The 15,038-nt window shown below is 48.2% G+C and overlaps 1 pseudogene; it reads left to right on the forward strand.

Moving 5' to 3' along the window:
- The first annotated feature begins 3,749 nt into the window (after positions 1–3,749).
- Positions 3,750–4,200, forward strand: LOC127672497 (40S ribosomal protein S14-like; annotated as a pseudogene).
- The last annotated feature ends 10,838 nt before the right edge of the window (positions 4,201–15,038 follow it).

Consider the following 15,038-nt stretch of genomic DNA (forward strand, 5'->3'; position numbering starts at 1 on the left):
GGGGCCCAGAGGCAGGAGGATTTCTACAAGTATGAGGCCATTCTGGGTGGTGTAGCAAACACCAGGCCAACTAAGACCACACAGTAAGACTCTGAGAAACGACCCGGTGTGCTGGTGTATACCTGTGCCACCAGCACTTGGGAAGCAGAGGCAGGCAGACCTCTGAATCTGAAGCCAGCTTACTGCTTTACCTAAGTTCCAGGGTAGTAGCCGGAACCAGATGAGACTGTCTGAAAAAAAAATCTTTTTTTTTTTGGTTTTTTCGAGACAAGGTTTCTCTGTGTAGCCCTGGCTGTCCTGGAACTCACTCTGTAGACCAGGCTGGCCTCGAACTCAGAAATCTGCCTGCCTCTGCCTCCCAAGTGAAAAACAAAAACTTAAGTGTCTCAAACATAGGGCATTTAATACAGGGAATTATTTCTATGGGGAAAAAGTTGATACCAGGGCTTGGGATGTGGTTCATTGGTGAAGTGAGGCAGAAGCATGAGGGTGTGAATTCAAATCGTGAATGCAGGGGGAGAGTGTGTGCTCGCATGCATATGTGTGTGCGTGCATGTGATCCCAGTAATCCTACAGCAAGATAGGAATAGAGACAGGAGAATTCCAGGAGTTTGGGGGCCATATGTAAGGACAAATGAGACTGCTTCAAACAAATTGGAAGGTAACACAAGCTGCCCTCTCTCTAACTGCCATCCTCAGGTGAAGGCACACACACGCCTTTCATACATACGAATATGTATATGTATGTATATATGCACAAAGGCTCCTTTTAGTTATTTCTAATTATGTGTGTTGCGGGGAGGGGTGTTTGCATGTCCAGATGCCCACAAAGGACAGGTTTTTCAGATCCCCTTGAGCTGGAGTTCGAGACGGTTGAGTGCCCAACGTGGGTGCTGGAAATGTAATCTGGGCTCCCCTCAAAAGCAAGAAGCTCTCTAGACTGTGTGTCTGTGTGTTTTTGAAACAAGGTTTATCTTTGTAGGCCTGGAACTTACTCTGTAGACCAGACTGGCCTCAAACTCAGACCCACCTGCCTCTGTTGCCCAATTGCTGAGATTGAAGGTGACTGACTCCACCACCTGGCATCTTAAGTTTTTATGTATTTAATATGGGGTAGAGTCGAGGGTGTGGCTGTATATATGATATACCTGGGTGTGAGGGTGTGGCTGTATATGATATACCTGGGTGTAAGGGTGTGGCAGTATATAACATACCTGGGTGTGAGGGTGTGGCTATATATAACATACCTACACCATGATATTCATGTAGGGTCAGAAGTTAATGTTAAAGAGTTGGTTCTTTTCCATCACGTGGGTCCCAGGGATCCAACTCAACTTGTCAGACTTGGTGGCCTGAACCATTCCGTGCTGAGCCCCCTCACCAATCCCCTTCATGCTGTGTTTGATGATGCCTTCCAAGTCACTGCCCAGCACTTCCACCCTAGGCTACAGGTCACGCGCTGTAATCATGTTGATTATGGCTGTGACCAAATGCTCCGGGTCTTTCTTGGGGTTACTGCTGCGGGAAACACATCAATCACTGATTAAGAAAATGCTTGGGCTGGAGAGATGGCTCAGCAGTTAAGAGCACCAACTGCTCTTCTGCAGGACCTGGGTTCAGTGCCCAGCACCTACAGGGAAGCTCACAACTGTCCAACTCCAGTTAGAGCCAACAGCCCCACCCAGACATGCGTGCAAGCCAAATACCAATGCACATGGAATATAAGTAAATGAATGAATGAATAAATAAGGGGGGAGAAAAATGCTCTACAAACTTGCCCACAGCCCACTTTGGGGACGGCATTTTCTCAATCTGAGTCCCCTCCTCTCTTATGACTCTAAGCTTTGTCAAATTAACATAAAATTAGCAAGCACAGTTGGCAATATCACCCTAAGGGAGGAGCAGTTTCGTTTGCTGGTTTCCTGGAGGGGACGTCATGGTGGCACCTGAGTCACCCAGCCTGGAGGTAGAAGCAGGAAGCCGGGAGCTCGAGGTCGTCTTCAGCCACACAGCGAGCTGCGGCCGGATGGAGCTACATAGCACACTGTTCAAATACGAGGGGAAACGCCGCAGATGGACCTCAGTTGGCAGAGTGCTACCGTAGCATAGAGGAAGCCTTGGCTTTGACCCCAAACCCCATAAACTGCTCATGGTGACTCAAGCCTGCATTGCTGATGCACAGGAGGTGGCAGGAGGAGGGTCAGGAGTTCAAGGCCATCCTCAGCTAAACACTGTGAGGCCGGTCTGAGTTTCATGAGGTCCTATCTTTAAGTTCTTTGAGTTCGAGGCCAGCCTGGTCTTCTACAGAGTGAGTTCCAGGACAAACAGGGCTCCACAGAGAAACACTGTCTCAAAACGAAAACAAGGAGGAAGGAACAAAAGAAGGAAGGAGACATCCCATAGAGCCCAGTTTGCCAGGCAAGCGATACAGGTTCCCCAGCCTGTGGTGGACTGTGACCACGTCAAGTAGCTCATCTGTGACTTTAAGACTTAAAGCCACATCTCTGCAAATGAGTCATCACTGGGCGCCATTCTGTCGGAAACCACGTGGGGCAGGCGCTTGAAATCACTAACTTTTAGAATCATGGGTTTTGAAAGAAATTTAAAAAGATTTACTTTTTGTGTATACAGGTGTTCTGCCTGCACACACACCTGTGTGCATACTTTGTATGCCTGTATCCAGAAAAGCTAGAGCAGGGTGTTGGATCGCCTGTAACTGAAGTTCCAGGCAGAGAGAGCCACCATGTGGGTGCTAGGAGCTAATACGGGACCCTTTGCAGTAGTAGCCAGTGCTGATTGCAGAGCCATCTCTCCAGTCCCTAGAACGACTAGTTACGTGCTAGTAGATAACCAGGGCAGTTAGTATAAGCCTTCCTTTCCTTGTCTATGATTTGAACTAACCGAAGCCCCAGGGAGGGGCTGGGGTGTGGCTCCGTGTGGTAGAGCCCCTGTCAAGAATCCCTCCAGGGAGGATCTGGGGGCGTGGCTCAGTGGTAGAGCCCCTGCCTAGAATCCCTCAGGGAGGGGCTGGGGCAAGGTTCCTGGGTAGAGCTCCTACTTTGCTTGCCTGAGGAGACTCTAGGTTCAATTTCCAGTATGAGGGGCACATGGACAGAAAGAAGGGAAAAAAAAAAAGAAGGGGAAGGACAAGATGACAGGAAAGGAAAGTGGGCAAACAACATTCCATAAGTAAAATAGCTTACCCTGCTGACCTGGCTTCAATCCCCAGGACCCACAGTGTAGACACACACGGGCACACACACACACACACACACACACACACACGAAGTAGAAAGTAGAAGGGGGTCTAGAGAGATGAATCAGTGGCTAAGAACCCCTGTCACTCTCGCAGAGGACCTTGGTTCTGTTCCCAGCACCCACCACGGCAGCTCACAACTGTCTGTAACTCCAGCTCCAAGGGACCTGGTGCCCTCATCTAAACTTCGCACGCACAGATACACAAGCAGGCAAAACATCCACATAAAATAATTTTTAAAAAGAACTCAAAAATAAAAATACAAAAAGAAGAACTAGAAGGAAAAGAAAGAAAGGAACAGAATCGGGTGGGGAAGTGGAAGCAGGCAGATGCCTGTGTGTTCAAGGCGCTTACAAACCAAGTTCTAGGCCAGCCAAGGTCACAGAGTTAGAAGACCCTGGGTGTGTGTGTGTGTGTGTGTGTGTGTGTGTGTGTGTGTAGAAAGAATGGAACATCTGACTATCTTTCCGGTGGAGGAGTCTGAAAGCAATGCACAGAAATGGCACCTCATATGGGGAAGGTAAAGACAAAGTCACCCGTCAGCCTTGGCCCTCAAGTAGCTGAAGGAGACAGTGTATTTGGCATCTATCCGCCACATCCTCCAGTGATACCTTTGACCATGGTACCAATCTCTCTGGCAAGGAAATGTTCTGCCGAATGGCTGGCAGAACGGAGGGAGAGATTGACGGAGGTGAGTGCACTCCTTACCCAGCCACAGAGGCTGCCCAGGGTGTGGTCGAATGATGAGGGAACTTGGCATCACCACCCTGCATATTAAACTCTGGACCACAGGAGGAAACAGGTTGAAGCCCTGTGGACCTGGAGCCCAATCCACCCTCAGAGGTCTTGCCTCAGTCAGGGATGAAGATCGGGGGAATTGAGAATGTCACGCGTCCATCCCCTCTGATAGCACCCGAAGGAGGCGGGGGAGGGGGTCATCATGATCGCTTTCTATGAAGAGGACTGTCAGATTATTTTCTGTTAATAAGCTGCTTTGGGTAAGGTAAAAGGAAGTAGGGAGGGAGGGAGGGAGGAAGGAAGGAAGGGCCAGCCCACAATGTCCTTACACATAGAATTCTAGCACTGGGCTCCATTCATGCCTGCCTCGAGCAGCCACGGATGATAAGGAGAGGCTCTCAGACAATGCTTTGTGCTCAGGGTATCAGCATCCTACTTACACTGGCACAGCCACAGTGCTTCAAGCTCCAAGACAACTTCACAACCTCACTTTGGAAAGTCTGTTTGTGTCTCCACTCCTTCTCACCCAACTTCTCACACTAGCAAGGACTTAGGCAATCACGGAAGATGTAGAGAGGAGAGGACAAACTTCCTTGGAGTTCTCCAGGAGTCCTTTGAATTGCTCTACAAACAGCAAGCATTTGGCCTCACGCCCAACACTTGGCACAGGCCAGCAGGGCTGTAGCTCTCGTCTGAGATCTGAGCACAAGCCGTAAAGCACACTAGATTCTGGGTTCCTCAGTTTGTTCATTTTAAGACAGGGACTCAAATTGTAGCCCACACTGGCCTAGAAGATGGGATCCTCCTGCCTCAGCTTCCTGACCACTGAGATTACACCACCATGCCCATAAACATCTTTTCCTGGAGGTTCTGATCACCGGCGCTACAGAGGACACTCTCCGCACTCCCAGGTGTCCCGGCTCCATTATTCTGAGGGATTCACGACTGCTGTCACTTGGCACAAGGAGTGGGGTCAGAATATTTGTCGATTGTCTGAGTGAATGCAGGAAAGGGTGACTTGGTTGAATGAGATGGGTCCGTGGGCAAAGGAGCCTGGTGCCTTTTTATAAATTTATTAAAAACAAAAAACAATAACTAAAAAACCCCACTCTCTCCAAAGGCAGAGGTAGATGAACCTCTGAGTCTGAAACCAGACCGGCCTACATAGCAAACTCTGGGCTACCCAGGGATTCTTTTTTGTTTATTTGGTTGGTTGGTTGGTTGGGGGTTTTTTTGGTATTTTTGTTTGTTTGTTTTTCCAAGACAGGGTTTCTCTGTGTAGCCCTGGCTGTCCTGGAACTCACTCTGTAGACCAGGCTGGCCTCGAACTCAGAAATCTGCCTGCCTCTGCCTCCCGAGTGCTGGGATTAAAGGCGTGCGCCACCTCTGCCCGGCTCCAGGGCTTCATAGCAGGGTACTGTGTCAAAAGAGAAAAAGTTTCTTTTAAAGATTTTTTTATTTTGTATGTATGTGTTTTGCCTGCATGTATGTAGGTACCTGCAGTGCCTTCAGAGGCCAGAAGAGGGCATCGGAGTCCTTGGAGCTGGAGCAGCTGATGGATATTATTTTTGTTGTTTTGTTTCATTTGTTAAAGATTTATTTATTTTATGTATGTGAGTACATTGTAGCTGTCTACAGACACACCAGAAGAGGGCTCCAGATCCCATTAGAGATGGTTGTGAGCCACCATGTGGTTGCTGGAATTGAACTCAGGACCTCTGGAAGAGCAATCAGTGCTCTTAACCATTGAGCCATCACTCCAGCCCTGCTGTTTTGTTTTGTAAAATTCATCTGTATGACCTTTATTTATTATTTATTTAAAATAAATAAATAACAAATAAATACAAACAAAAGAGCAAGAATTGCTCCTAACTAGTGAACCATCATCTCCCGAGCCCAACAAGAATTTTTAAAAGAATCAAACATGCTGGGTGGTGGTAGTGGTGACATACACCTTTAATCCCAGCATTTAGGAGGCAGAGGCAGGTGGATCTCTGAGTTTAAGGACAGCTTGGTCTACATAGAGTGAGTTCCAGGACAGCCGGGGCAACACAACGAAACCCTGTCTCAGGAAAACAAAACAAAACAAAACAAAACAGAGACCATTTTGTAGTAGCTCATAGGGAGAATGATGGAATTTTTTTTGGTTTTGTTTTTGTTTTTTTGAGACGTGGTTTCTCTGTATAGCCCTGGCTGTCCTGGAACTCACTCTGTAGACCAGGCTGGCCTCGAACTCAGAAATATGCCTGCCTCTGCCTCCTAGAGTGCTGGGATTACACCACTGCCTGGTGGAATTTACATTTTTATTCATTCTCTCCCCCCCTCTCTCTCTCTCTCTCTCTCTCTCTCTCTCTCTCTCTCTCTCTCTCTCTCTCTCTCTCTCGCGCGCGGGCGCGCCATGCCCCCAGCCCCTCCCTGGGGGAGTCTAGGCAGGGCTCCACTGAGCCACGCCCCATCCTATCACAGGGGATTCCCGGAGGATGGTCTACCAATGTGCTACATCCCAATTCTTCGTTTTTGAGCTAGAGTCTCACTGTGTAGCCCAGGGTGGCCTCAAACTTTCAGTCGTCTTCCTTCTGCCTCCTCCATAGCTAGGACTCTAGACACGCAACCCCACACCCAACTTAGAAAACTCTTGTCGACGCTGCTGCTTGTCTGGCCTGCTGTATCCTGCTTTCTTAGAAAACTGCATCTGCCGCTGTCCCTGGACTCCTTGTGGTCACAGAACTCACTGCCTTCATCCAGCAGAGCCAAAGGTCCCCTGGGATCCGAGAGGGGACTACATCCCAGCTGGAACAGGTCACCAGAGTCCAGGAACACCCCCTCCCCACCCCATCCCCAGAGCAATGGCTCCTCAGAGGGCCGAGTGAGAAGAATGCTTGCAGAATGGGAGTTTGAAGGCCATCAGCAAAACATAAAGAGAATTGTCTTACAAAACAGAGGGAGGGACGGAGGGAGGGGGGAAATAAAATCCACCTGGCATGTAGGCACAGCCCAGTGATCCCAGCGTTTAGCAGGTAGAGGCAGAGAAATAAGGGGTGCAAGGCCGCAGGGCTGCTTGGTATCCTGCTCAAAATCTAAAACTTAATTAAAAAAAAAAAGTATGTGCAAGAAAGAAGAGAAAGAGAAGGAGGGAGGGAGAGCGAAAGCAAGAGGAGTTAATGGCAAGTAAATTATATCAGGGTCCAGGAGACAGGCTCCATGGATAAAGGGGTTTGCAGTAAAAAGCCTAGAGACCTGAGTTCAATCCCTGGGACCTACATGGTGGAAGGGGAACCAATTCCCTCAGGTTTTTTTTTCCTCTAAGTTTCACGTGTGCTCTGTAAAACATGTGTGTATACATAAATAAATAAGTTATAGGTATTTCTTTTTAATGTCCAGGTCAGGCCAGGTATGGTGGGTGGTGCAGGCCTGCAGCCTCAGCCCTAGGAGTCGGAAGTAGAAGATAAGCGTAGAAGGTCCACCCGGACCAAAAGAAAGAAAGAAAGAAGCCTGAAGTCCTGTCAGTCAAAGTGTTATTGATCCTTCTCAGTGGACTCCGCCCTCTAGACAGGTAACTCAGAGCCCCGTAGGGTGTGCCCTGCCGGCTGGCTTACCCACTCAGACGGCAGCTTTCAGTTCCTAGGAATCTAGGCCACCCTATCCTGCCACCTTGACCTCCCTCAGGAACCTGTGAGGGCTGGGAAAGGGCAGGGCTGGAATGCAGGTCAACCCACCACCCAGAGCCAGTTCCGTGACCTGAGACAGACAGCACTCCCTGCCCTTCAAAGAAAGATGAAGCGTAGTAGCTGCAAATGGCCACTGACATTGTGTCAGGGTGAGCATGCGTCTTGACTTGTGTGGATGTCGGAGGAAGTTGGCCTCAGGTGCCTTTCCTTGGGGACTGTCCACCTTCGTAGATTTTAAGATTTATTTTGGGCTGGAGAGATGGCTCAGTGGTTAAGAGCACTGACTGTTTTTCCAAAGGTCCTGAGTTCAAATCCCAGCAACCACATGGTGGCTCACAACCATATGACACCCTCTTCTGGTGTGTCTGAAGACAGCTACAGTGTACTTATATACTGGCCAGAGGACCCAGATTCAATTCCCACCCAGTTCCTTAGGATCCAACACCCCCATACAGTCATAAATGCAGGCAAAATGCCAATGCACATGAAATCCAAATCTATAAAAATTGGGCTGGGGAGATGGCTCAGCAGTTAAGAACACTAACTTTTAGAGGTCCTGAGTTCAATTCCCAGCAAGCCCTGGTGGCTCACAACCATCTGTACTGGGATCTGATGCTGTCTTCTGGCATGCAGGTGTACATGCAGATAGAGCACTCATGTACATAAAGTAAATAAATACATCTTTTTTTTAAATCAAAAAAACATTTAAAAGATTTCTTTTTGGCCGGGCAGTGGTGGCGCACGCCTTTAATTCCAGCACTTGGGAGGCAGAAGCAGGCACATTTCTGAGTTTGAGGCCAGCCTGATCTGCAGAGTGAATTCCAGGACAGTCAAGGCTGCACAGAGAGACCCTGTCTCGAAAAACTTAAAAAAAAAAAAAAAAAAAAAAGATTTCTTTTTCATTTATGTGTCCCTTTGTGGGTATGTGCATATGAGTGCAGTTACATAGAGAGGCCACAGGGGGCGCTGGATCTCCTGGAGCTAGCGTTGCAGGTTGTGAGCCACCCAGAGTCCTCTGTGAGAGCAGTAGGCACTCATAACCACTGGGCCATCTCCCCAGTCCTCCATTTACTGTGTGAGACCAATCTGTCACTGTCCTGGGTCTTAACAAGTAGGTCAGGCAAGCCACAGGGATCCCCCCTGTCTTTGCCTCCCCAGTGCTGGGCTTACAGCGCATGCGCCAAAGCTCCTCCTTTTATAAGGGGGTCGAGCGCAGGTCTTTCGACTTTCCAGGCAAGCACTTTGTGAACTGGTTAACCTCAGGAGGTGGAGGCAGGTGAATGTCTGTGTATTTGAAGCCAGTGGATCTCTATGAGTTCGAGGCCAGCCCATCTACGTAGTGAGTCCCAGGACAGCCAGGGACCTTGTCTCAAAAATGAAATGTAATATTTTCAATTATATTTTATTTGTTTACGGGGTAGCAGCACATAAGTCCCAGTGCACATGTGGCAGATAGAGGATAAGTTGTGGGAGTCTCATCTTTCCTCCAACCAAGTGGGTCCCAAGGATCAACTCAAGTTGCCAGGTTTAGAGGCCCTTTAATGTTTGGGGGGTTTGGGGTGGCTTTATTGCTGTTGGGGGGGTTGTTTGTTTGTTGTGTGTAGTCAGAGAGCTTAAGATATGGCACATGGGTGGTTTTCTTGGCCCACACCCTCTCAGACTCACCCTGAGGGTGGAGCCTGGACCTAATTGTTGTCTCTGAGGTCCCCACCATTACACACAGTGGCCCAGTAACCCCAAGGGTTGTGCACACCTGTCCTTCCAGAACTGGGAAGGCTGAAGTGGGAGGACTTTTGAAGCCAGCCTGAGCTACTGACAAAGTTCAAGTTTAGACCAGACAACTTAATGAGATTCCCAGCCAGGCCTCAGTGGTCTTCCTGGCTCTGCCTCCCAAGTGCTGGGATTAAGACTTGTGCCATCACCGGGCAGTGGTGGCGCATGCCTTTAATCCCAGTACTTGGGAGGCAGAGGCAGGCAGATTTCTGAGTTCAAGGCCAGGCTGGTCTACAGAGTGAGTTCCAGGACAGCCAGGGCTACACAGAGAAACCCTGTCTCAAAAAACCAAAACAAACAAAACAAAAAACAAAAAAAAAAAGTACATGTGCCATCATACCTGACTTGTTTTTTAAAAAAAATCATATGTGATGTAGCCCAGGCTAGCCTCAAACTTACTACATAGTCAAGGTTGATCTTGAACTTCTGATCTTCCTAATTCTACCTCAGGAGTATTGGGAACACTACAGGGTTTCTCTGTGTATCCTGGGCATACTGGAACTTGATCTGTAGTCCACAGACCAGACTAGTCTCAAACTCAGAGATTCACCTGTCTTGGCCTCCCAAGTGCTGGGATTAAAGGCGTGTACCATCACAGACCAGCTAGAATCACTAGATTCTTTTTTTTTTTCTTCTGAGACAGGGTTATTCTGTGTAGCCCAGGCTGTCCTGGAACTCACTTGGTAGAGCAGCCTGGCCTTGAACTCAGAAATCCGCCTGCCTCTGCCTCCCAGAGTGCTGGGATTACAGGCGTGCGCCACCACCAACCGGCTAAATCTCTAGATTCTTAAAAGGGGCTGTCTTGAAGATAAAATAAGTCATATTTCAGATTGTTTTAGGTAACAATAGCATCTATACCAACAAAATACAAAAATTTCAGAATTTTGAAATACCACAAAGGGCCAGTGAGAGGCTCAGCGGGTAAGGGTGTTTGATACCAAGCCTGAAGACCTAAGCTTGTTCCCACATGGTGGGAGGAGATGGCTAATTCTCACAAATTGTCCTTTGACCTCCATATGGATGTTGTAGTTCTCTCTGTCTCTGTCTCTCTCTGTCTCTGTCTGTCTGTCTGTCTGTCACACACACACACACAATGTAACTTCAAAAAGAATAGCAGAAGTCCTAAAAAGTAATGTCACAGCCATGCCACACGGAGTTAAGAAACTGAACCACTTGCTGGGGCAGAGTCACGCAGTGCTCAGTGACAGGGATTCAGTCTGGGAAACGCTGAATGACCTGTCTTCCAGAGAGAGCGCTCACACACGCTGGCTGGGGGTGTTGCTCATTCTCTCCACGCACTCGAGAGACTCGATAAACAAGATGTAAGAGGATGCGCGTTTCACAGGGAACTTCTGTTTATATATACTCTGTCCCGGCGGATAAGAACACTTGCTGCTCAGTCAGGAGGGCCTGACGGATCATCGAATCGCCTGCATCCGGCTACAAAGCCAGGCATGCCAGAGCATCGGGGGCTGAGGGGCAGCAGAGGCAGGAGGATCTCTGGGACTTGGTGACAGCCTAGCTCCAGGTTAAGTGAAAGAGCCCTTCTTAAGAGAATAAGGCGGAGCCGGGCGGTGGTGGCGCACGCCTGTAATCCCAGCACTCAGGAGGCAGAGGCAGGCGGATTTCTGAGTTCAAGGCCAGCCTGGTCTACAGAGTGAGTTCCAGGACAGCCAGGGCTACACAGAGAAACCCTGTCACAAAAAAAAAAAAAAAAAAAAAAAAAAGAACAAATTTCACAAAAGTATTGGCTAGAGTGAGGGGCTACTAAATGGAGCATGGGGGTGACCTGAAAGCTGCCGTGTCACCAGAAAGCCACTCCCTCCTCAGCATGGATGATTCACAAAAGCGCCATCACTGGGGCTTCCTGAAAAACACACAGGCATCTCATTGATCCAGAGTCTTCTCTCCCCAGCAATTGTGACTGCTGTTTCAACTGAACGTAACCTGGCAAGCCCCACCCCCACCCCTCCACCGCCACCCCCACTTGTAAAACTTCTAAGTTTCAGGAACTTCCGGGAATCTTTGTGGGTTTCCTCCCCTCCCTTCCTCCCTCAGTTCCCAGACAATAGTTACACAATGACCAATAACAGGAGTTTGGCTTCATCTGTGAGTTACTATGTACCCTAGAGTAGTTTGTTACACTATTTCCTTTGATGTAGAGTCTCACATAGCCCAGGCTAGCCTCCCAGTTCACACCATCTTACCTCTCTCCCCTCCTGAGTCCTGGAGCACAGGCTTACCCCAAGGCTCCCAGCATGCTAGATTAGCACTCCCCCAAGCCACATCCCAGCCCTGCACAGCACTTTGGTTTTTGAAACCTGGTAGATTCACTTACAGCATCTCTACAAACACGAGGCCTGAGTTTGGTTACCATGGGGACAGCATCCTCAGGTGATAGGAGTTTCTCAGGCTTATAGGACCATTGGGAATCAGCTGCATGGTTCAGTGGGCAGCCCCATCACTGTGCAGTGAATGACTAGAGTAGCTTCACCAGACAACGACGGACAAGCAGACTACACCTGAGGGCCCGAGTCGTGACTCATGGGCAAAGGCGCTTTCCACCAAGCCTGATGGATGGCCTGAGTTCCATCCCTGGAATCCTGGTAAAAGGCAGGTGGCAAGAATCTGTAATCCCAGCATCACTGTGGTGAGCTGAGAGGCAGGGGAGGTCAGCTTGGGGCAGCTTTGCAACAGCAAACAGAGATCCTGCCTCATTAGTGCAAAAGGGTGGACTCCTGGAAGCTGCCCTCTGACCTCCATACACATGCCCTGGGTTCTCTCAGTCTCTCTCTCTCTCTCTCTCTCTCTCACACACACACACACACACACACACACACACACGTATGTACGTACGTATGTACGTACCTGTAAATTTTAAAAAATAATAAAAGTTACATTTTTTAAAAAATAAAATGATAAACCAGGCAGTGGTGGCATGTGCTATTAATCCTAGCACTTGGGAGGTGGAGGCAGACAGATCTCTGAGTTTGAGGCTAGCTTGGTCTACAGAGTGAGTTCCAGATCAGCCAAGGCTACACAGAACCCCGTATCAAAACAAACAAACCAAAACAACAATAAAAGCAAAGACCAGTGAGATGGCTCAGCAGGTCAAGACACTTGTCACCGAGCCTGACCTGAGTTCAGTCCCCAGGGCCCACAGCATAAGAAGGGAAAAAACGGAGTTCTCTAATAGATGGAATAGCCAGAGGTGCTGGTTCACGCCTGTAATCCCAGCACTCAGGAGACAGAGGGAAGAGGGTCAGAATTTCAAGGTCAGCCCAGCCTTGGTGGTGCTGCGGGTCTTTAACCCAGCACTCTGCAGGCAGAGGTAATGGATCTCTGAGTTGGAAGCCAGCCTGGTCTACAGAGTGAGTTCCAGGACAACCCAGGCTACACAGAGAAACCTTGTCTTGAAAAATAAAACAAAGCTGGGCGGTGGTGAAACCCTGTCTCCAAAAAACCAAATCCAAAAAAAAAGAAAGAAAGAAAGAAAGAAAGAAAGAAAGGAAGGAAGGAAGGAAGGAAGGAAGGAAGGAAGGAAGGAAGAAAGAAAGAAAGAAAGAAAGAAAGAAAGAAAGAAAGAAAGAAAGAAAGAAAGAAAGAAAGGAAGGAAGAAAGAAAGATAAAACAAGTGAACAAAAAGACAAAACCAGCAAAAAAAAAAAAAATCAAGGTCTTCAGCTACACAGAGAGTTCTAGACCGGCCTATGTGTCAGCCCTAAGTCAAAACAAGCAAATAATAGCAAAGAAGCAGCCGGGCGGTGCTGGCGCACGCCTGTAATCCCAGCACTCTGGGAGGCAGAGGCAGGCGGATTTCTGAGTTCGAGGCCAGCCTGGTCTACAGAGTGAGTTCCAGGACAGCCAGGGCTACACAGAGAAACCCTGTCTCGAAAAAACCAAATCCAAAAAAAAAAAAAAAAAGAAAAAAAGAAAAAGAAAAAACCACAGAGAAGCAGAAAAGATAACAATAACAACAACAACAACAACAATAATAAAGCCTAAAGATGCACCTTGGGGGTAGAATGTTCCCCACACCCAATAATCATGGAGGAAAAAAATACTCTGAGGGCTAGCAGGATGGTTTAGTGTACAAAAGGATTTGAGTCAGACACCAAGGCCCCAAATGGAAAAGAGAAAATCCGCTCCTACAAGGCATCTTCCCCCCAGCAGAGAAACGTGCGCTACCCTCCAGAGCCTTACGCCCCCTTACAAGCAATTATATGCAGAAAATTAAGTCCACGTGGCATTTATAATTATTACTTTATTTAACCTCGGTTTGTTAAGACAGAGCTCCCCTCTGTAGCCCAGGCTGTCTAAAATTCAGTCCATAGTCCAGGCTGGCCTCAAACCTAAAGCAATTGCCCTTCGAGCCTCCTAACTGATGCCACCTCATGCCACATTTTCCTAGGCCTGTGACTTCTACAAGGTTCTTTTAAATAGTAACTACTATACCTGGGCACATCAAGAACTATTGTCATCTCCATCAGAAGCCCCAGAAAGCCCTGGGGTCCTTCATTCTCACCACGTGGCCCCTCCTTGCTGCTTGGGGAAGATGCAGATCAGGGCTTCTGGCTGGGCTATTTTATTTTGTATGTGTGGGTGTCTTCCCTGTGTGTATGTCTGCGTACCCCATGTGTATCTGATACTCTTGGAGACTAGAAGAGGTTGTCAGAACCCCCTGAAGCCAAGTCACAATTTTGAGCTGCCATGTGGGTGCTAGGGATTGAAATGAAGTCCTCTGGAACAAGAAACAATGTTCCTAACCTCTGCAGTCCCTGGGTTTGGTTTGGCTGTTTCTTCCCTTTGTGTCCTTGTGTGTCAGGGGTACAGAAATGTTCAGAGGTTCTTCTTCTCCTTCTTGGTTTTCCAAGACAGGGTTTTTGGCTGTCCTGGAACTCACTCTGTAGACCAGGCTGGTCTCAAGTTCATAGAGCCACCTGCCTTTGCCTCCAGAATGCCGGGATTAAAGGCCATTGCCACCACTGCCTGGGTTAGGAGTCACTTCTTAGGAGCTGTCCACTTTGGCTGATTTTTTTGAGACAGGGTCTATGTACCTAGTCCTTGCTAGCCTCTGTGTATATGTGTGTGTGTGTGTGTGTGTGTGTGTGTGTGTGTGTGTGTGTGTAAGAGAGAGTACAAAACATGAAGAGAGATCACATCCCAGTTCTTATGTGGAGGTCAGAGGATAACTTATGGGAGACAGTCCCCCCTTTCCACCTTGTGGGTCCTGGGGATCAAACTCAGATCAAGCTTGGTAACAAGCACCCTCACTCACTGAGCCGACCTGCCCACCCTTAACATTTCTTTTTCAGAGCAGGGACTTCTGCAAAAGTACAACATATCCAATCTCTTATTAGTTCAACTACAAAGAACCTATACCCTCATCTTCACTACCCCTCCCCAATACCCAGAGAATACAATTTGTTTTTTCTTTAAGATTTATTTTGCTTTTATGAGACCAGTCTCTGTCTCTGTACAGTAGGGATTACAGATATTTATACCACCACATCCAGTTTGTGGCAGTTCTCAAAAACAGACATATTTCCCTTGGTCTTGTTCACACACCAACCACAAGCCCCATTCTCATTTACAAGTCTTCT

The sequence above is a fragment of the Apodemus sylvaticus genome, chromosome 22 (genome assembly GCF_947179515.1).
Source record: "Apodemus sylvaticus chromosome 22, mApoSyl1.1, whole genome shotgun sequence".
In the NCBI taxonomy this organism is placed as follows: Eukaryota; Metazoa; Chordata; class Mammalia; order Rodentia; family Muridae; genus Apodemus; species Apodemus sylvaticus.